The sequence below is a fragment of the Lissotriton helveticus genome, chromosome 10 (genome assembly GCF_964261635.1).
Source record: "Lissotriton helveticus chromosome 10, aLisHel1.1, whole genome shotgun sequence".
Taxonomy (NCBI): Eukaryota; Metazoa; Chordata; class Amphibia; order Caudata; family Salamandridae; genus Lissotriton; species Lissotriton helveticus.
Genome location: NC_136071.1, coordinates 910,221,603 through 910,244,378, shown reverse-complemented (window position 1 = coordinate 910,244,378; position 22,776 = coordinate 910,221,603).

The window sequence follows — 22,776 nt, the reverse complement described above, 5'->3', positions numbered from 1 at the left end:
GAGGAACGCACCTGCCCCTTCACCTCCCCCCTCACAGATGCCCTCAGCAGTGGCCCCCCCACAGTGATACAGAGGAAGCTTCAAGCATTGTCCAAAGTCTCTCGCACCCCCAAAGCAGCCGGGCCGACGTGCGCACCAGCTAGAGGACCAAATGGAGGGGGCAGAACAGCTACAGCGCTCAGGCAGGGATTACCGGCCTCCCAGCACACAGACATAAAATGGCGGCTCCCTCACGCAGGCCTCACCACTCCTCCCCAACGGTCCCGTCAGCTTTTCTCCACCAAAGGCCGACTCTAATACCCCCAGGCAGCTGCACGGGACAGAATGGGGGCCCCAAACCAGGTATGCGTAGTGGGGCACCCAAAGCACTCAAGGACCGCCACCCCCCAATCGTCCAGCACCAGAGATCAAAAATGGCAGGGAGGCGCAACCGCAGGGTCAGCATTCACCCCAGCACCCCGCCACTGCCGCTCACAGTCTCTAAAGGCAGGACGCGCCTCACAGCATAGGCCCCCAGCAGATCTCGCCAGCAGGACCGCGTCCGACTCACCACCTCTCCATGCACACTGTTGTCTCCTCCGCAGGCCTCCCAGCCGGTCACAATGCAGTCCCAAGACTCACCGCCGTCATCCCTTGCCGTCCGCAGATAAAGGGGCGCCCACGGAAGGCAGACCGCTACTGTCCTGCTGCCCCGCACCTGCAGTGAGCCTCTCACCTCTCAGGCCCCCTCCAGACAGTCTCCGGAATGCCGCCGCTCCCAGTCCCCAGGCCAAGCGCTGCAGTTCTCCACTCCACGCCTAGGCACCGCCAGACAACGCCGGATAGGGCCTCTTCTCGCCTCCCAGGTCCCGACTAGACAGTCGCTGACATGTCGCCTCTGAAGATATCCAGGCCAAGCGCCGCAATCGTTGACGGCTATGCACCGCCGGGCAGGGCCTTTCAGTCACCCCACCACAAGGCAGCCCTCTCGCACCAGCCGGTACGCACTCCGCCGCTCACCGCCCCTACAGGACGCCACAGGGGACCCACATTCGGCCACCACCGCTTTGCACACTCTGGGCAATCCTGCAGGCCCAAGGTGTGTGTGGCGAATCGCCCCCACACCCCGAGGGAAACAGTGGGTTCAGGGGGAGTAGAGTCCGCTGCCGCAGGAGCCCCACACTAAGCCTCTGCAACTTGAGCTAGAAAATGGCGGGCCTCAGAGGCAAGGGGCAACGTCCACCAGTCCGCAGCCACTGGGTCGTCACCGCCAGCTCCCCGGGGATGTCCGCTCACCACCTCCGTGGGTCCGCGACCTCCGCTCCAGCGCTGCGGGGTGTGCACACAAGAGTCAACTCCCACCAGAAGCGCGTCTCATCCGGGCTCCGCAAGCCAGGTCCTGCACTACAAAATGGCGGGCCGCACTTTGACCGCAGCCTCCAGCCTCAAGGTCCAGGCCTGGTGTCCGCAGGTGTGTGCCCTCAATCCGGGCTCCACCCCCGCCGCACATCCGCGGGGATAGCCTGCAATTTCTCCCAGCGGGTCTGGCCGGTCCGGCGCTGGGCGCAGACACAGTCTCCCCAGAGGGCGCGCAAGATGGCAGACCGTCTCTCCGGGTCCGGGAGCCGCAACCTCTGCTATCTTCAAAGTGCCGTCCCCAGAATTATTTACAACAAGGGGTGGTGAGGGACAGAGTCTCTGAATTAAGCAGAATACTCTCACCCAGTCAAGAGATCAGGGCTACATCCAACACCGTTTTTTAGCTCATTGCACCATCCCAGTTTCAGAACCTGGCTGTATGCAAATTAGTCTGTTCCTGTCCCAGTGCATGATGGGAACAGGGCAAACCAAACTACAAAAGCCAATTCTTACACTGGGAAGAAAAGAAGCTTCCAAGGACCGGTTTCTGGCATTACAGCCGTCTTCGGCCCGGCTTGCTTGAATCCTGATGGTGCAATGAGCAAGGGACTCATGTCTGAGTATACCCTTCCACGCTTAGGGTGGACAAAATTATTTACAACAAGGGGTGGTGAGGGACAGAGTCTCTGAATTAAGCAGAATACTCTCACCCAGTCAAGAGATCAGGGCTAGATCCAACATCGTTTTTTAGCTCATTGCACCATCCCAGTTTCAGAACCTGGCTGTATGCAAATTAGTCTGTTCATGTCCCAGTGCATGATGGGAACAGGGCAAACCAAACTACAATAGCCAATTCTTACACTGGGAAGAAAACAAGCTTCCGGGGACCGGTTTCTGGCATTACAGCCGTCTTCGGCCCGGCTTGCTTGAATCCTGATGGTGCAATGAGCAAGGGACTCATGTCTGAGTATACCCTTCCACGCTTAGGGTGGACAAAATTATTTACAACAAGGGGTGGTGAGGGACAGAGTCTCTGAATTAAGCAGAATACTCTCACCCAGTCAAGAGATCAGGGCTAGATCCAACACCGTTTTTTAGCTCATTGCACCATCCCAGTTTCAGAACCTGGCTGTATGCAAATTAGTCTGTTCCTGTCCCAGTGCATGATGGGAACAGGGCAAACCAAACTACAAAAGCCAATTCTTACACTGGGAAGAAAACAAGCTTCCGGGGACCGGTTTCTGGCATTACAGCCGTCTTCGGCCCGGCTTGCTTGAATCATGATGGTGCAATGAGCAAGGGACTCATGTCTGAGTATACCCTTCCACGCTTAGGGTGGACAAAATTATTTACAACAAGGGGTGGTGAGGGACAGAGTCTCTGAATTAAGCAGAATACTCTCACCCAGTCAAGAGATCAGGGCTAGATCCAACACCGTTTTTTAGCTCATTGCACCATCCCAGTTTCAGAACCTGGCTGTATGCAAATTAGTCTGTTCCTGTCCCAGTGCATGATGGGAACAGGGCAAACCAAACTACAAAAGCCAATTCTTACACTGGGAAGAAAACAAGCTTCCGGGGACCGGTTTCTGGCATTACAGCCGTCTTCGGCCCGGCTTGCTTGAATCCTGATGGTGCAATGAGCAAGGGACTCATGTCTGAGTATACCCTTCCACGCTTAGGGTGGACAAAATTATTTACAACAAGGGGTGGTGAGGGACAGAGTCTCTGAATTAAGCAGAATACTCTCACCCAGTCAAGAGATCAGGGCTAGATCCAACACCGTTTTTTAGCTCATTGCACCATCCCAGTTTCAGAACCTGGCTGTATGCAAATTAGTCTGTTCCTGTCCCAGTGCATGATGGGAACAGGGCAAACCAAACTACAAAAGCCAATTCTTACACTGGGAAGAAAAGAAGCTTCCAAGGACCGGTTTCTGGCATTACAGCCGTCTTCGGCCCGGCTTGCTTGAATCCTGATGGTGCAATGAGCAAGGGACTCATGTCTGAGTATACCCTTCCACGCTTAGGGTGGACAAAATTATTTACAACAAGGGGTGGTGAGGGACAGAGTCTCTGAATTAAGCAGAATACTCTCACCCAGTCAAGAGATCAGGGCTAGATCCAACATTGTTTTTTAGCTCATTGCACCATCCCAGTTTCAGAACCTGGCTGTATGCAAATTAGTCTGTTCCTGTCCCAGTGCATGATGGGAACAGGGCAAACCAAACTACAATAGCCAATTCTTACACTGGGAAGAAAACAAGCTTCCGGGGACCGGTTTCTGGCATTACAGCCGTCTTCGGCCCGGCTTGCTTGAATCCTGATGGTGCAATGAGCAAGGGACTCATGTCTGAGTATACCCTTCCACGCTTAGGGTGGACAAAATTATTTACAACAAGGGGTGGTGAGGGACAGAGTCTCTGAATTAAGCAGAATACTCTCACCCAGTCAAGAGATCAGGGCTAGATCCAACACCGTTTTTTAGCTCATTGCACCATCCCAGTTTCAGAACCTGGCTGTATGCAAATTAGTCTGTTCCTGTCCCAGTGCATGATGGGAACAGGGCAAACCAAACTACAAAAGCCAATTCTTACACTGGGAAGAAAAGAAGCTTCCAAGGACCGGTTTCTGGCATTACAGCCGTCTTCGGCCCGGCTTGCTTGAATCCTGATGGTGCAATGAGCAAGGGACTCATGTCTGAGTATACCCTTCCACGCTTAGGGTGGACAAAATTATTTACAACAAGGGGTGGTGAGGGACAGAGTCTCTGAATTAAGCAGAATACTCTCACCCAGTCAAGAGATCAGGGCTAGATCCAACATCGTTTTTTAGCTCATTGCACCATCCCAGTTTCAGAACCTGGCTGTATGCAAATTAGTCTGTTCATGTCCCAGTGCATGATGGGAACAGGGCAAACCAAACTACAATAGCCAATTCTTACACTGGGAAGAAAACAAGCTTCCGGGGACCGGTTTCTGGCATTACAGCCGTCTTCGGCCCGGCTTGCTTGAATCCTGATGGTGCAATGAGCAAGGGACTCATGTCTGAGTATACCCTTCCACGCTTAGGGTGGACAAAATTATTTACAACAAGGGGTGGTGAGGGACAGAGTCTCTGAATTAAGCAGAATACTCTCACCCAGTCAAGAGATCAGGGCTAGATCCAACACCGTTTTTTAGCTCATTGCACCATCCCAGTTTCAGAACCTGGCTGTATGCAAATTAGTCTGTTCCTGTCCCAGTGCATGATGGGAACAGGGCAAACCAAACTACAAAAGCCAATTCTTACACTGGGAAGAAAACAAGCTTCCGGGGACCGGTTTCTGGCATTACAGCCGTCTTCGGCCCGGCTTGCTTGAATCATGATGGTGCAATGAGCAAGGGACTCATGTCTGAGTATACCCTTCCACGCTTAGGGTGGACAAAATTATTTACAACAAGGGGTGGTGAGGGACAGAGTCTCTGAATTAAGCAGAATACTCTCACCCAGTCAAGAGATCAGGGCTAGATCCAACACCGTTTTTTAGCTCATTGCACCATCCCAGTTTCAGAACCTGGCTGTATGCAAATTAGTCTGTTCCTGTCCCAGTGCATGATGGGAACAGGGCAAACCAAACTACAAAAGCCAATTCTTACACTGGGAAGAAAACAAGCTTCCGGGGACCGGTTTCTGGCATTACAGCCGTCTTCGGCCCGGCTTGCTTGAATCCTGATGGTGCAATGAGCAAGGGACTCATGTCTGAGTATACCCTTCCACGCTTAGGGTGGACAAAATTATTTACAACAAGGGGTGGTGAGGGACAGAGTCTCTGAATTAAGCAGAATACTCTCACCCAGTCAAGAGATCAGGGCTAGATCCAACACCGTTTTTTAGCTCATTGCACCATCCCAGTTTCAGAACCTGGCTGTATGCAAATTAGTCTGTTCCTGTCCCAGTGCATGATGGGAACAGGGCAAACCAAACTACAAAAGCCAATTCTTACACTGGGAAGAAAAGAAGCTTCCAAGGACCGGTTTCTGGCATTACAGCCGTCTTCGGCCCGGCTTGCTTGAATCCTGATGGTGCAATGAGCAAGGGACTCATGTCTGAGTATACCCTTCCACGCTTAGGGTGGACAAAATTATTTACAACAAGGGGTGGTGAGGGACAGAGTCTCTGAATTAAGCAGAATACTCTCACCCAGTCAAGAGATCAGGGCTAGATCCAACATTGTTTTTTAGCTCATTGCACCATCCCAGTTTCAGAACCTGGCTGTATGCAAATTAGTCTGTTCCTGTCCCAGTGCATGATGGGAACAGGGCAAACCAAACTACAATAGCCAATTCTTACACTGGGAAGAAAACAAGCTTCCGGGGACCGGTTTCTGGCATTACAGCCGTCTTCGGCCCGGCTTGCTTGAATCCTGATGGTGCAATGAGCAAGGGACTCATGTCTGAGTATACCCTTCCACGCTTAGGGTGGACAAAATTATTTACAACAAGGGGTGGTGAGGGACAGAGTCTCTGAATTAAGCAGAATACTCTCACCCAGTCAAGAGATCAGGGCTAGATCCAACACCGTTTTTTAGCTCATTGCACCATCCCAGTTTCAGAACCTGGCTGTATGCAAATTAGTCTGTTCCTGTCCCAGTGCATGATGGGAACAGGGCAAACCAAACTACAAAAGCCAATTCTTACACTGGGAAGAAAACAAGCTTCCGGGGACCGGTTTCTGGCATTACAGCCGTCTTCGGCCCGGCTTGCTTGAATCATGATGGTGCAATGAGCAAGGGACTCATGTCTGAGTATACCCTTCCACGCTTAGGGTCGACAAAATTATTTACAACAAGGGGTGGTGAGGGACAGAGTCTCTGAATTAAGCAGAATACTCTCACCCAGTCAAGAGATCAGGGCTAGATCCAACACCGTTTTTTAGCTCATTGCACCATCCCAGTTTCAGAACCTGGCTGTATGCAAATTAGTCTGTTCCTGTCCCAGTGCATGATGGGAACAGGGCAAACCAAACTACAAAAGCCAATTCTTACACTGGGAAGAAAACAAGCTTCCGGGGACCGGTTTCTGGCATTACAGCCGTCTTCGGCCCGGCTTGCTTGAATCCTGATGGTGCAATGAGCAAGGGACTCATGTCTGAGTATACCCTTCCACGCTTAGGGTGGACAAAATTATTTACAACAAGGGGTGGTGAGGGACAGAGTCTCTGAATTAAGCAGAATACTCTCACCCAGTCAAGAGATCAGGGCTAGATCCAACACCGTTTTTTAGCTCATTGCACCATCCCAGTTTCAGAACCTGGCTGTATGCAAATTAGTCTGTTCCTGTCCCAGTGCATGATGGGAACAGGGCAAACCAAACTACAAAAGCCAATTCTTACACTGGGAAGAAAACAAGCTTCCGGGGACCGGTTTCTGGCATTACAGCCGTCTTCGGCCCGGCTTGCTTGAATCCTGATGGTGCAATGAGCAAGGGACTCATGTCTGAGTATACCCTTCCACGCCTTGTTGTAAATAATTTTGTCCACCCTAAGCGTGGAAGGGTATACTCAGATGTGAGTCCCTTGCTCATTGCACCATCAGGATTCAAGCAAGCCGGGCCGAAGACGGCTGTAATGCCAGAAACCGGTCCCCGGAAGCTTGTTTCCTTCCCAGTGTAAGAATTGGCTTTTGTAGTCTGGTCTGCCCTGTTCCCATGATGCACTGGGCCAGGGACAGACTAATTTGCATATAGCCAGGTTCTGAAACTGGGATGGTGCAATGAGCTAAAAAACGGTGTTGGATCTAGCCCTGATCTCTTGACTGGGTGAGAGTATTCTGCTTAATTCAGAGACTCTGTCCCTCACCACCCCTTGTTGTAAATAATTTTGTCCCCAGAATTAGCCACAGCTTGCTGCCAGATGCCTTGCACAAGAGCACCTTAAATGCGCCCCCAGTGTCGCTTTTGAGCACTCCAGCTCAGCTTAAACCCTGAAAATAGGCGGCTGGAAGCGGGAGCTCCCCCGGGACACGTCCGTTCACATCGCTGCTGAAGCCACGCCCCAACGTCCAGTTTTTAATGCAAACTATGAAGCAAGGGTATTTGTTTCGTCGCTAAATAGCCTCATTACTGGTGGCATTGAAATGTTTAATTCTCTCGTAGCATTTATTTAGCACAGACCTAACTACATAGAGCAAGAGAGGTGTACACAGCAAGGCAACACCTACATATAATAGGAACAATGGATATGAAATGCATTCAAAAGAGATAATAAACTGAAATACTAAGGTAGCAGTGAAGGGACTAATGACGCTGACAGGCAAATATATGGATATTTAACTTGGATGGGGTACGAATGCTCTGAACAGCAGAAAAACACGTTGGGTACCAATGCAAACGAATACTAAAATCTGTAAAAGAACCTAAACACTGAAAATAAATTTGTGAATGTGTTTCCAACAACAGTTCAATACACAATAGCGGAAACAGAATCAACTTTCTTGCACTAGCATTCAACGGGCCACGATTTTACTCATTCTTAGTAGTTTTTCCAATATCCCAAGTACTTCACAACATGAAAACGCATTTAATGTGTGACTGGATTCTGAAATAGTGTTTTACCCCTCAAAAACCACTTCGACACCTCATCAGGGGTAGCAAGAGCTATGTAAATGCAAACCCTTCCCTCTTCTATCCCTCGACTATCCTTTTTCAATCCAAATAACAAACTCACACGTTCACTGCTCAAATTAATTTCCTATCTCCCTATACTAATTCATCACTAATCCTTTTTGGGTTCCAGAGTAGCGTGCTACTCACCAAAAAGCGATTCAACACCTCGTTAGGGATAGTAAGCGCTGTAAAATGCAATTACAATAATAGTATTGGCAACTAAAAACATGATGAGAAATTACGAGGACAGTGTTGCACTAATGGGAAAAGGATTCAAAGTTTGAATTTTGTAGGGAAATGGGATAAGAAGGGTCTGAGTTAAAAAAGACAAAGGCAGTTAGGAAGCAACAACCTGCTCAAAAAGGCTACATTATCAAAATCTGGCACAAATAATACATGACAGGACAGCTATCATAAGAGCAGCATCTATAAAGGCAGATTCAGTAATGAAGGATATATTGGGAAGATGAGATACAAATTTAGAAGCATTAGTTTCAAGAGTCCAGGACATTAAGAATGAACCCATTTCCGTTTGAATAATTCCTATGGTGTACTCCCTCACTAAAGGTAAACTGTTAATTAGTTATTACAGTTCTACTTATGCATTGCTTTAGACATAAATGTGGTTAGATACACAAAACTGCCTTGTATATGCATTCTAGTGCTGAATTTATCTTGAGATATGTTTCTGTGCATTATTTAGCAAATGGGGTTACATTTGCATTCACTTCACCATAAGATTTGGTGGCAAATCAAGTTAGTAAAATATAGGTCTAGATTGGTATGGTCAATTAGATATAATATGTATAGATTCACGAATAATGATAACTAAAACCAAAAGCATGCAATATCTTACACATTTTTCTGACATATTCATGTCTGGCAAAGTGAAAACCTCGGTAACAGATTTAAAAAGCAACAAGCACAAATGCAGATGTTTCATAATATATTTAATATATTTAGAAGAAAGGTGTCCCTTTCAAACAGCTTTTTTCCGTAAACATTTGAACAAAATGCCTGAGATTTGGGGATAAACCTAGAGGGGTATTCAGTTGTGTTAAAACAATCCTCTCTGGCAAACTGGTGTGCATTATAGCATTGTGTTTATAACAATAGTTATGTTGCTAGCCTTTCTTGCAATTCAAGCAAATAAATTACACCGATTTAAACGTTGAACGAATGTATTGCTAGATAGAAAATATTTTGCATGCCAGTCCTTATGCACAGTGAAACAACAATGTAACCACTTCTAATCTAAAATGAAACAACGGCGTGTTTCCTTTCATCTTTAGGAACAGCTATAGAAGATCTAATTTCGCTCCAGGCTAAGCACTGAATACTCTTTCTGTAAAACACATGAAGAATACAAGCGCATTTTTTAGTTGTTTTAAATAACTGTAAAAAATTATAATTTAAAGAACGTATTTTATTTATTTAGCTGCCGCGTTTTAAGAGAAGTAAACACGACATGCCAGTTAATTGTAACGATAGCAATAACTATTTTTTGTTCAAAAGAATAAACAAACTTATGCGAGGCGGTTAACCCAGTTTCTTTTACTAAGCAAGACTTAAATAAATTCATTGACAGCCTTTTCGTCGCCTTTTTACGAATTGCTGTTCAAAGCTATACATTACAAAAATCGCCTTTTTTTACGAATTGCTGTTCAAATCCACACATTACAAAAATCGAACGCCAAATCTGTAAGCGGAAAAAACAAGATCAGTTGCGCCACGCCTAGAGCAGTTTATCGTGTGTGCCCTGCATTAGCCACCGAATGTCCTCCATGTCCGATTTAGTATGGTGGCTATGGGCGTGTTCAATGTATACGACATATTTTCTATAGGTTGTGGCAGCTATCGAAACGCTGAGAACGCAGCAGTAAATTCGGGACAGTAAACGGGAAAACGAATGTGAAAACTGGAAATGTTATTAATTGTGTTCGCAGTCTTCTTTCGTGAGCTGGGATGTGCTTACACGTTTGTACGCACTTGTGTATTAACAGCGTTTCTGAAACTCGCACGCGCACGAACCTGCACAAGGAACGAATTTTCTTTTAGTGAGTTTGTAAGGTGGGCATTCCCCGTGCCCTACATGAAACGCGGCCACCGACGTCCAAGCTCGTTCGCCGTGTTTGCGATTCCCTTGATCTTTTGACACTTGTTTTCACCGGGGAGACCCGTCCTCTCAATCGCCCTACCCCCACAAACCTCCATTGTACTCTTTACATACGTGGGTAATTATGAATGGCTTCTGGGAGCAAACGGGTGTGAAAAAAACCTTTGAGATAGGCGACATGTTTTTTTTCTTCTGGTTTCTATACTGGGGTACACCTTCACCCACGTAGTGTTTTAACATGGAATAAAATCAGTAAAGAGAAACGCGATAAGGATTTCGGAGTGTATTTTCAAACGCAACACTCGTGTCCCTCCCCCTCGGCTGCGCTGCCTACACAGGCTAATGAAAACACTGGAGAGTACCATGTGGCAGCCCTCGGCAGCGGAAAGACCCCGGCTCGCCCCTCCCTCCCTCCCTTGAACCAGGCTTTCACCCACACCTCCCGCCCTTCTGAGTCTCGTAAGGAACCAATTGCCAACAGGAACGAGGGAACCACCAAAACACGAAACCAGAACGCGCTGATGGCGTGGGAGGGAGGGGGGCACAGCAGCCAGGTTTGTCTAAGTCATCCACGCGGGAGGAGACTGTAAAAGGGGTTGCCGCCTCGGTCTGACCATAGCGCCTTAATACACACGTATGTTTCAACGTCACCCCATACATGCCAATAGAACCGATTCAGGCGGAAGAATACCGATGTTTTGAAACAAAAATGCTTTATTTTAACGATTGTCCGCCTGAAACTGCCTTTACTTCAATAGAAGTAAATCGGAAAAATAAATTCCCAGATTTTATTTAAAAATTAGCATACTCAAATGCAAAGATTATAACCCCACACACACACAAACACACTGCGCACATAAGCATTTACAGGCATATCTCAGTATACCCTATAGGACACAGGTGTGTACTTATTTCCTCACATGGAGTTGTCATAGCTCTACATGAGAAAAGTGTCCCCCCCATGCGCCCTCAGAAACAATTGTCCACCTCCCTATACACAGCATAATTTCCTCACACCCTACCCACCGCACACCCTCAACAATCCTATCTCTACATATCCCCAGACCAGTAAACCTCACCCCAAAACACAAGCAACTCTCCACAATACCCAGTCCTCGTCTGCTTTAGAAAAACCTGTCTCAAGAAACCCATCCCTTCACGCACAAGCACATCTCTGTATACCCTTGGAACCCAAGACTATGCCAGTCCAAGGGCATACCTCTGTACAAAGCATGTCATTACACACCCTCAGACTCAGTATGTCTTCTGATAAGTACCATACAGCAAGCTTGTAGCCGGACACCCTCAAGAAGTGTCCACAAACTAAGCAGGTCTCCATTTGTTCACACTTATGCTCAATAGCTCCACACAAGTCTATCTACACACTTTGAACACAGGACCCCTGCCTACAAAAAACACAAATCCCATCTAACAGTAAAGTAGTCCAAATGCTTGCCAACAAATGCCTCATTTCTTGTCATGCATATTAGAAGCATTACCTATATCACCCATTCATAAACTTGTCTCCACAACCCTGGCCCTAGGTATAGTAAACTCACACGTGCCAGCCATGTAGACACAGACACTCGTCACCACTGATAGGGTGCCTTTTTCATAAAAAGTTATTTTCCTCAACATTCAACTTACTAAGGCATATTTCCACCCCCTTAGTTCAGAAACAATATTTCCACTGATGCACAGGTTTTGTCTCTGATGAAGGAGCTAATTAAACCAAGCAGAAAGGTTGCAGAGATGGGCTTCTGTGAAGCAGAACAAGTTTATGAAAGAAAAAGAGGCTTATTTTGTATTGTTGCACCACTTCAGCATCTCTGATTATAACAAAGTAAGAACTGGTAGAAAGGTGTTTAAACAAAGATCACATTTGAACTCAGTACATCTCAGCTAAGAAGTTAATAAGAGTTCAAAAATATTTGTCAATGGAACTTTTGAAGACACTCAAAAAAATATTTTGCTGAAGCATAAAAATAGAGAGCAAATCTTCCAAATATCATCATCGCATTCCCTCTTAGAGAAGAAGTGTTCTCAAAGAAGGTGCAAAGGAAGAGAAACATTCTGTACAACAGTAAAACAATAACATTGAATTTAATGCTGGAGAAGAAAAACCTCTTTGAAGTACAATTGTAGTATTTTGTTTTCAATTTAATAACAGCAATTTACAACAACCACAATGTAAAAGCATTACCTAAAGGACGTAATGTCCAATACAAATACACACAAAATAAGAACATTTTATTTCAGCCACAATAAGGCAGCATCAAAGTTGACAACTGTTACGCTCACTAATGCCTGCGCCTAAGTATGTACCTTATGTTCAACAACCCATCGCTTTATAAATCATGTAGTCACTCCTCAGTTTAACACACCTTAGGTTAAGTATTTTTGCTAAGTATGGTATCACTGTTGCCTATACCAAAACTTTAGATTATCTTCATGTTTGCAATATTCCATGTGCTTGTAATTATCCTTAGGTTTAACTAAAAGGCCTCATGTTTTTGTTCCACATGTTTGTACAAGCCTCGCTTCACTGATGACCTTTTTTCAGTTGCTGTAATTATTCACATGCTTGATAATTATCCATGTGCCTGTATTTCCAGTCAGGTACTTTCCAGAGTAATTCAGTGGCACCAATTCAGAGACTTTCCAGTCAGGAACTTGCCAGAGTGATTCAGTGCCACCAAATATACATGTGTTGGTAATTATCCATGTGCATGCAGTCAGGGACTTTCCCGGAAAAGTGAACAATAGATAAACATGTGCCCTTCTAGAAATAATGTTTCACCTATAAATACTAAGCCAAAGCCCAGTCGGGTGCTTGGCTTTATTTCCTGAAAAGAGAATCCATCTTCTGCCTTCCACTATCCTGGATCAACGCACCTCTTCTCCCCGATCCAAGCTTCCTCGCCTGGCCCCTTGAAATCTGCGCTTCCGCAGACATCCCTGAGCAGGGCATCAGAGTTCTTCGATCCCAACATTCCAGAAAACTCCTACCGTTAAGTGACAGTGGCGAATCCTCTCCTCCGATGCAGCTGTTTAGGGACTGGTCCGTTGGTTATCCTGGCATTGTGGTGTCACAACCTGCAATTAAAGGAAGGACAAAGCAAAAGAAGAAAAAGCAAGGTTAGTGCACTATTCTGCACTAATCTGCACTATTCTTTGTTTCTTTTAAAAAATTCGCCAGCTACAATTCTACAAAATAAAAACTTCCAAGACTAGTGAATAATCTTGACATAAGATCCCCACACTATCTGCTGGAAGTTTAAGAGAGAATTTTTTAAAAAGAGAAAAGTAGAATTCCAAAAGGAAGAACAGTCACATAACAAAAGCATATTGTGTAATATGCAGACAGGGGGAAACCTGTGAACTGTTATTTGAAGCTCACGAAAGTAATGGGTAAATCTATCCCACAAGAACTAAAAGAATACGCATTTTCTGTGTTACATAAACATCTCTGTGTGTAAGTACTTCCATTTCTCAAATGTTATTTGAACCTATTATGTCAATGTGTATCAGTGCCAATATATGTGTGTTCCTTCTCCCTAATTACTCCCCTCTCCACCCCTAGAAGATTCACGCTGAAAGAGGAAGAGATCTGGGGCGTTCCTGAGCAGGATAGATAGCTAGATACCACTCAAAGGGCGCAAGTCTTTGTCTCTTTTATTTTGTCCCGATCCCCTCTCCTCCTAGGACAGCACCTTATTTGAGGTTATCATTTCTTGGTTGGGCGTTGTGCTGGGAGTGAGTTAAGTCCAACATAGTCTCTGCGGATAAGCTCCACAGATGAGTGGCCGCAAAACAGCGACACAGTATTCACAATTATCATTTTTCCCGCCTGTGGCGATGTAAGACCCCAATGTCAAAGAACATACATAACCAATCCCTTCCCTCTATTTGTGGATTTACCACAGAACTCCCCAGTACCCCCTCTATCCCATCTCTTTCTCAGTATCTCACCTGTGCAGCAGGTACTGCCATAGCCATCCTGTTGTCTCTCATCGCTGCATTTGTGCATTGTGTGCTCACATCTGCAGTCTATCCCTGCATGGCAGGAACCTGGGTGCCTTCCTCAGCCTCCTGGAATGCCTCCAGTACCGCTGCCCTGGTGTCTTAAGTCTTCTTTTACTGTATAATCTTTCTTCACCTGCTTGATGTGCGTCTCCTCCGCTAAGGCTCACTCAATTGTATCCCTGCTCCACAGTTACACCGAAGGGGGTCTCCTACCCAACCACCCCATGGCTTTGCAACATTTGACAATGACCAGCGCAAGCTGCAAGAACTTCAATGAATTTCAGCCAGTTTTTTAAATGTTGAAAGTTTAAATATAGATGGCCACCTTTACATTTAAACTTCAAAACATAGGAATAATTAATTATGTCCTCTATATGTTTAACTGCTATTCACATTTTTCATGAGACAGACGTAGATCAAGGTGGCAGTAATATTACCATGCTGTCTTCAACAAAAAACTTAATTTTACAGTCACAGAGGCAGCTAAAAAATAAACTTTAATGTTTTTCAAAACGACGATGTGAAAAATAAACATAGAATTAAAACAATACTATGTAACTTCATATTTCCGTCACAGATTAAGAGCATGCTTATCAGAAAGCATCAACAAAAGGCTATATATATCTAGATATCCAAGCGTAGGAGGCTCTGAAGTTATAAAAATGATTCTTCTTCCCAGTTTAATTGTCCTTAATGATGTTCAAAGAACTATAACAAAGAAAGTGCTCCATTTGGTCCCTCTCAACGACTGCACCTTTTCACATCTCGCATGATGATTGAGTAATATAGTTGGCTATTTCTGTGAGAAATCCAAGGTCTAATTGAGAACTCAAAAAAGTCTGACTTTGCAGCTGTACTAAGGATGTGTGTTCATGAGAATCGAAAATTGCCTTGCTTCGTAACGGTAAGTTTCAATTCTATTAAGGACACGAAGGCGAGGATTATGCTTTTCTTCCTTCGCTTTATTAACAATATCCAAAACACAGCAGCCAGAAAAGCACTAACATGACTTGTTTCTTGATAAAAAATATAGAAAAACGTCATCTGCACATTGGAAGTGAACAATCCAGCGAATAAACATCAAGTCCCATGAGTCCAGGGGGTAACATTACAGCATAGTCCTTCCACGCTGTCCATAACTGATAGAAAGCTCCACCATCTTGTGAAGACCTCCTCTTTATTTATTTATTTATAGGCTTGTATAGTGCTAGACTCGACTCCTGAAGGAGTATCTCTATGCTTAGTTCACCCAGCAGACTGAAGGGACAGTGCTCTCAGGATCCAACAGAGAGGGAGACGCTATATTTAAAACAGAAAGGTCTTCAACAATTTCCTAAAGGCTAGATGATTAGTGCATAGCCTAAGAGTAGCAGGCAGTTTGTTCCAGAGACGGGCCCAGAAATGAGAGAGCTCCTCCGCCCAGTCTCGCCCTTCTAATAGACGGAACCTGTAGAAGATATTGGTTGCTGGAGCGGAGGGTACGTACAGGATTGTAAGGGACAAACTTCTCAGCCAGGTACAAAGGGCCTGAGCCATAAATACTCTTATGGATAATACAGCAGGTTTTGAATTTAACCCGTTGTCGGATTGGTAGCCAATGAAGCTTTTCCAAAAGAGGACGGGAAGGGGTTCTGGGCGGAGCATTGAGAACTAACCTTGCAGCTGTGTTCTGAGCCACCTGGAGCCTACTTAGCAAGTTGTCGTTTGCTGATATTAGTAGCCCATTACAGTAGTCCAGGCGGCTAAGCACTAAAGCTTGGACAAGGGTCTTTCTAGAGGCGTCTGGCAATAAAGGAAACACACGTCTAAGGAGTCCAATAACATGAAGGCAGGACCCAGTTGTTTGATTGACATGCTCCTTTAAAGACAGCCCTTGGTCCAACCGTACACCCAGGTTCTTTACTGTCTGCTTAGGACTGGGGACGGGGCCCAGATTTAATGGCCACCAGTCCGGCGACTACAATAGTGGAGCCTCCCCAAACAGCATGACCTCGGTTTTCCCTACATTACATTGCAGGAAATTCGAGGCTATCCATCGAGACACAGCCCTCATACCTTCAGAAAAGGAGTGCCTAACTGCAGCAGTCAGAGTCTGAAAAGGAAAGAGCAGCTGAGTGTCGTCAGTGTACGACACAGGAATAAATCCATGCGATCTCCTAAGATCAGCCAGGGGGGCCACATACACATTAAAAAGTGTAGGACTCAGACACGAGCCCTGTGGCACACCCTTGGTGATCTCCACAGGTGCCGAACGGAAAGAACCCAGATTGACACTCTGCGAGCGGCCCGATAGAAAACTCTTCAGCCAGGACAGAGCCAAACCCCTGACCCCAACCTCCTGCAAGCGACTGAGCAAGATTTCATGCGATATTGTGCGAAGGCTGCGGACAGGTCCAACAGCACCAAAATCACAGAGCTCCCCTTATCCTGTGACATTCTGATGGTATCAGTCACAGAGAGGAGCGCCGATTCCGTGCTATAGTTGGGCCTGAATCCGGACTGGGATTGATCTAAACCTCCAGTCAGCTCGATGAAATTCGACAGATGGGTGTTGATATGCTTTTCTGTCATCTTGCTCAGGTATGGGAGAAGAGATATGGGGCGAAGGTTGGATAAGTCCGTCCAGGGAAAAGCAGAATTCTTACGGATGGGATTTACAAGAGCTTTCTTCCATTCCTGTGGTACCTGACCCTCAGCAAGAGAGAGATTCACCAGAGTCTGAATCATAGGACAAAGAGAATTGCCCAAGGAGGAAACAATTCTGGCAGGGATAAGATCTTAAGGGGACCCTTTCTTAATTTGACCTATTAGTGTCTCAATATCGCTCTGACTGACTGCTGGGAAGGCAGTGAGCGTGGCGGTATCAATGGTCCGGGAGTGATAGGGGGGTGTGGGGGGGCAAACCATAGGGTTTGTAGTCTTGATGATTTTATCATATATCAACTCTATTTTATTTCTAAAAAAGAGGGAGATGTCATCACATAGTGATTGTGAGGATACGTCAAGACTTTCGCAAGCCATAGGTTTAGTGAAGGCTTGTAAAATCCGATATAATACCTTGGAGGAATTGCCAGCCTCCGCTAATTGCGAGGCAATGTGGTTTTTTAGGGCCAGTCTAATGTTTTTGTGATATGTAGACAGGGCAGTATAATAACTCTTTTTATCTTCCTCAGAATGCGTTTTTCGCCAGACTTTTTCTAACTTTCTACAAGCCTGTTTATCTGACCGTAATTGGTCAGTATACCACGCCTCCTGACAAGATGTGGGACGCTGTTTACATAATTTCACGGGGGCCAAAGAGTCAACCGCAGTTGAGATGGCAGAGTTGAACTTGCATAGGGCCGATTCAATGTTATCAGAAGCTGTAATAAGGGGCTCAACTAATGCCTTCTGAAAATCATCTAATGTCACTTTATGCCATTGTCTACGCCAAAAAGAAGGAGGGGGGGCGTTTGCTAGCTTTATCCAAACCCAATAGAGAAAATTCAATTACGAAATGGTCTGACCAGTTCACCTGAATGGAAGGTCGGCATGCGATCTTAGAGGAGTTGGAAAATATCATATCCAATGTATGACCTGCTAAGTGAGTAGGGCCTTTATTGTGTTGTATGAGTCCTAATAAAGATAGGTCCGCCAAAAAAGATAAGGTCTCGGGATTTTTGGGAAGGTCCCCATGTACATTAAAGTCTCCTAGAAGTAAAAAATCACTTCCAACTTTGAAATACGGGGCCAATACTTAAACTAGGGAGAGTGCGAAGTTGGCACTCGGCCTTGGAGGACGATAGACCAATGCCCCCTTCCAGTGGGCTTTAGACGGAGTATTGATCCTAAAGATCATAATTTCCATTGAGGGGTTACTCCTTTGTTCCAGTATAGAGACATGATCCCCTCCTTATGAATAATAGCAATGCCACCACCCGTTTTGACAGGTCGATCCAGCCTTATCATTTTATATCCTGCAGTGATGCCCAGGGTAATAGCAGGGACCGTATGGGGTTTCAGCCAAGTCTCGGTCAAAAAACATAACTCAGGCTGTGAGGTGAAAATGAGATCCCAAATTTCAGTATGGTGTTTCGGTAGGGAGCGGGTGTTGCATAATAGGCTCTTCCAACCAGTCAGCAAATGTGATTCCCCCCTGTAGCACCCAACCGAAGTAAATAAGTGGGAAGCCTGAAACCGGCAGTATATGCACGCAATGGGACCCTCCAGACATGGCCAGGAGTCTCGGGAGCAGCCTTGTATGTGGGCTGACTGAAGGTTCAATAATTCCTGGGCTGAATAGCTGATGTGACTTACTACAGCAGGATCTATACTGACCTGGACGGAGTCCATGGCCCCTGGCCCCGTCCAGTCGCGGACGGTCGCAGACGGGCTACTCTTTGGCTACTCTTCGGTGCTTCCCTGCGCGCGAACGCTGCGCGCTCGTAGTCAGACGAAGGCTAAATAGCCCTGGAGTTCCTAGGACTAGAGCTCTAACCGATCCAGTGGTAGGGCGGAAGTGCCTGGCTCTCCCTGACCCGCCCTCCGCGTAACGGTACTGGCTACCACGTCGGACCGGGGCGGGCTGGAGTGGTGACTGAGCCCAGGCTTCCTGTAGTAAGTTCCTTTCTTCGCACGAATCACGCCTTCTCTTCATTGGTCCTGTTTGGCTCCGTCATGCCCTGCAAAGTAAGAACAGCCCATGAGTGCCCTGCGGGACATTGCTCAAAGAGACAAGAGTACATTTGAAAACCCGTAACAAGCAATTAGCATGCATTACTCCAGAAACTAAACCAGTTACTTACTTCAGTACGGGTGGGTTCGCACCGTCTGTGCAACGGGAGGGATAATCCTCGCTTCCGTGTCCTTATTAGAATTGAAACTTACCTTTAGGAAGCTAGGCAAATTTCGATTCTATGTCAGGACCGGATGCTCCGATTATGCTAGTTCAAAGCTTACTCACCACCAAATGAGCTACATCCACCACTGGTTTAAAATAAAACCTTTTAAAGGTAGAATCCGAAGACCAAGGCGCGCTTAAGGTCTTCCAACCGAGCTCCCAAGGAGAAAGCCTTCAAGGCCATTGCCCCTCTAGCTGAGTGTGCCCCAAACTGTTTTGTATCAATACCCGCTTCCTGCATGACCCATCTCACCCATCTCGCTATTGTGGGGGAAGAGACAGCATGGTGCGGTTTCCGCAAGGCAATAAGGAATTGTCGTTCACCCGGGGGGCGGGATTCAACAGTCATTTCTTCATAGGATTTCAGGCAGTTTACGACACAGAGCTTGGGCACATCCGTGAAGGCTGGGTAATAGATCGTCCTGGAATCTGATTTGGTACGACGACCAAGTGCCAACGTGACCCCTTCCGGGGAAAAAACTCTTGCCGTAATGTCCAAGGCCCGGACATTTGAGACCCAGCGACAGGACAACAGGCACAAAAGCATAGCCAATTTCGCCGAAAGCTCATTCAAATTTAGGTACCTATCATGTTGCCAGGACAAAAAAAGGGTTAGGACCACATTGACATCCCAGAGGACTGAGTAGCGAGGCTCCGGGTGCAACGACAAACGAATGCCTAGAAGGAGCCTACAGACAAAAGGATGCTCACCTATCTGGGCACCATCCACTGGGGAGTGGGCCGCCGATACCGCCGATCTTATCGTGTTGATACATCTGTAAGCCAGGCCATCCGTAGCCAGTTCGGCCAGAAAATTCAGCAGGGGTACGACTCCCGCGACCACGGGATCCAAACCCCGTCGAAGACACCAACGCATCCGCTTGGTCCAAGCGGACCTGTAGCGTTTAGAAGTGCTGTCTGCCCAGGCCTTTGCCAAAAGGTTCTGAGCCTGTCCCGAAAGGCCCGGGAGCGACCAGCGTCTCCTGAAAGCCTCCATACCATGAGGCTGAGAGAACCCTGGAGAACGAGGTGGTGATGCTCCCCGTCCGGATTCAGAAGAAGATGAGGAAACCAGGGGAGTAGGATTGGAGAATCCCATGAAAGTTCCATCAGAACTGGAAACCAGACTTGAGACATCCAAAAAAGCGTCACCGCCACCCCGTTCGCCTGCAAGAGGCGAATTCGGGCCGCCATCCTCACCACCATCGCAAACGGGGGAAAAGCGTAACCCGTTTCCAGACTCCAGTCCTGGAGAAACGCGTCCGTGGCCTCCGCCAGAGGGTCCGGCCCCCAGCTGAAATAGCGTGGAAGCTGGTGGTCCAGGCGGGACGCAAAGAGGTCTACAGAAAACGGGCCCCAGATGTCGGCCAACCATTGGAAGACCTGGACATCCAATTTCCACAGGCTGGATTGTCTCAGATGCCTGGAGTGCCAATCTGCCACCTGATTGGCCTGACCCGGTAGGTATTCTGCAGACACCAAGACCTGGTGTGCCAAACAATATTCCCAAAATTCTTTTGCCAGGTCCGTCAAGGCCCGGGAACGGGGTCCCCCTAAGCGGTTGACGTACCGTACTGCCGACACGTTGTCCATTTTTAACAACACGCATGAGGTTGCGCGATGTCTGGTCCAACAGCGGAAGGCGAAGGACCCCGTGAGGACCTCCAAGCAATTGATGTGCAATTTCTGCTCCTCTAACGACCACACGCCGCCAGTAGAGAACTCTCTGCAACGGGCCCCCCAGCCGGACCTGCTGGCATCCGACTCTATCACCAGATCTGGGGACGACCCGAAGATTGCCCAACCATTCCAGGCCTCCATGTGTTGCAACCACCAGGCCATCTCCTCCATGGCGTCCTTCGACAAGGGTACTGACTGATCGTACGACAGCACCTTCTGAAGGTGATGTGTCCTCAGGCGCTGCAAAGCCCGGTAATGAAGTGGGCCCGGGAAGATCGCTTGAATGGAGGAAGAAAGGAGACCGACCACCCGCGCAATCTGGCGGAGCGACGTCTGCTGCTTGGAGATGGTCTGCCGTAAGGTGTGACGGATCTTGGCCATCTTGTGTGCCGGCAGCCTTAACGAAGAAGTCTCGGAATCCACGACGAACCCTAGGAAAATTAGGCTCTGGGTCGGAGAGAGCACAGATTTGTCTTTGTTTATGACAAAACCTAAGCCCTCCAAAAGGGCAACCGCCTGGCGCAGATGGAACAGCAGCGTCCGTGGGCACTGCGCCATGAGCAGAATATCGTCCAGATACACGATCATACGCACTCCGCGCCCTCTCAGGGACTCCACCACCGGGTGTAGCACCTTTGTAAAACACCATGGTGCCGAGGAAAGTCCGAAAGGAAGGGCGGAGAATTCGTACACATGATCCTTCCATAGGAACTGGAGGAAACGGCGGTGGGGCGGATGCATCGGGACCACCAGATAAGCGTCCTTCAGGTCCAATCTGACCATCCAATCCTGAGGTAAAAGGACGTCCCGCAAAAGATGGATGCCCTCCATCTTGAAGTGCCGGTAAACTAACCACCCGTTGAACTCCTTGAGGTTGATCACCGGTCTCCGACCCCCGTCCGTCTTCTCCACCAGAAAGACGTTGCTCAGGAAACCATTGGGGTGCAACGTTGATCGGCAGATGGCACCCTTTTTTAGCAAAGCGGTCACCTCCTCGTCGATCAACTGTGCATCGAGGGCGGAAAAAGAAATGGGGGGCGGGTGCGTGACCTGCCGGGGCTGGTCGTAAACCTCTATATGAAAACCCTTCACGGTCTGACGAACCCAAGCATCTGCCGTGAGTTCTGACCAAGCATCCTGAAAATTCGCCAAGCGCCCCCAATGCGCACCTGCTCCGTGGGTATGACACTCACCTCCTGATTGGCTACCGCCAGAGTTGTTTTTGAAGCCACCGTTGCCTCGAAAGCGTTGCCCTCTGGTGGGGTAGAAGTTATTAAAGTTGGCTGAGGTCTGATACTGGCCTCTGCCGGAGCCTTGTCCCCTGCTGACCACCGCGGCCGGTCGCGCGGCCCCTCCCGCGACCGGCCCCTTGGGGAAAACGGGTCTGAAAAACCCTCTTGATATTGGATTGGGCCTTATCAAGTGAAGTAAATGTGGCCACAAACTTCCCCAACTCTTTTACAAAAGGATTACCAAACAAGCCCCCTTGGGCCACAGCACCTGCCTCGGAGGAAGCCAAGTCACCCAGCTTAGAGTCCAGTTTAATGAGTAGGGAACTTCGACGTTCCGTCGATAGGGCGTGGTTGGCATTGCCCATAAAGGCTATTGCCCACTACGCCCAGTTCGACAGGACGTCGGGGGAAATTACAGACCCCGTCGCCTTCGCCTCCTCAGCCATGTCCAAGATCTTAGTCATTGGACCAATGGCATCCAGGAGTTTAGCCTGGCATGACCGCCAGGAACGATCTATCCCCTTACGAGGATCCTTGATATACTTGGCGAGGAAAGTCGCCATTTTGGAATCCAGCTCAGGGCTACCTTTCCTTCCAAAGTGGGACGTGGACACTCTGCTCTAAGGCAACCCCGCGCTTCTTTCTCTAGAGGCTTGCGGAGGCGTCCCGCTACGAACTTGTGCCCAGGCTGCGGGACCGCGGATGAATAATTTCATCTGGATCTTGCATGCCGGAGGCATCCTGGGGCATAGTGCCCGAAGAACTAGCCAAGCGCCAGGACCGCGATGACCCCTCATCATCATCTGTCAGTAGGGGAACCCCCGTCCTGGGACGGGGAAGGGGGGGCCGTGGACATCGCTGGT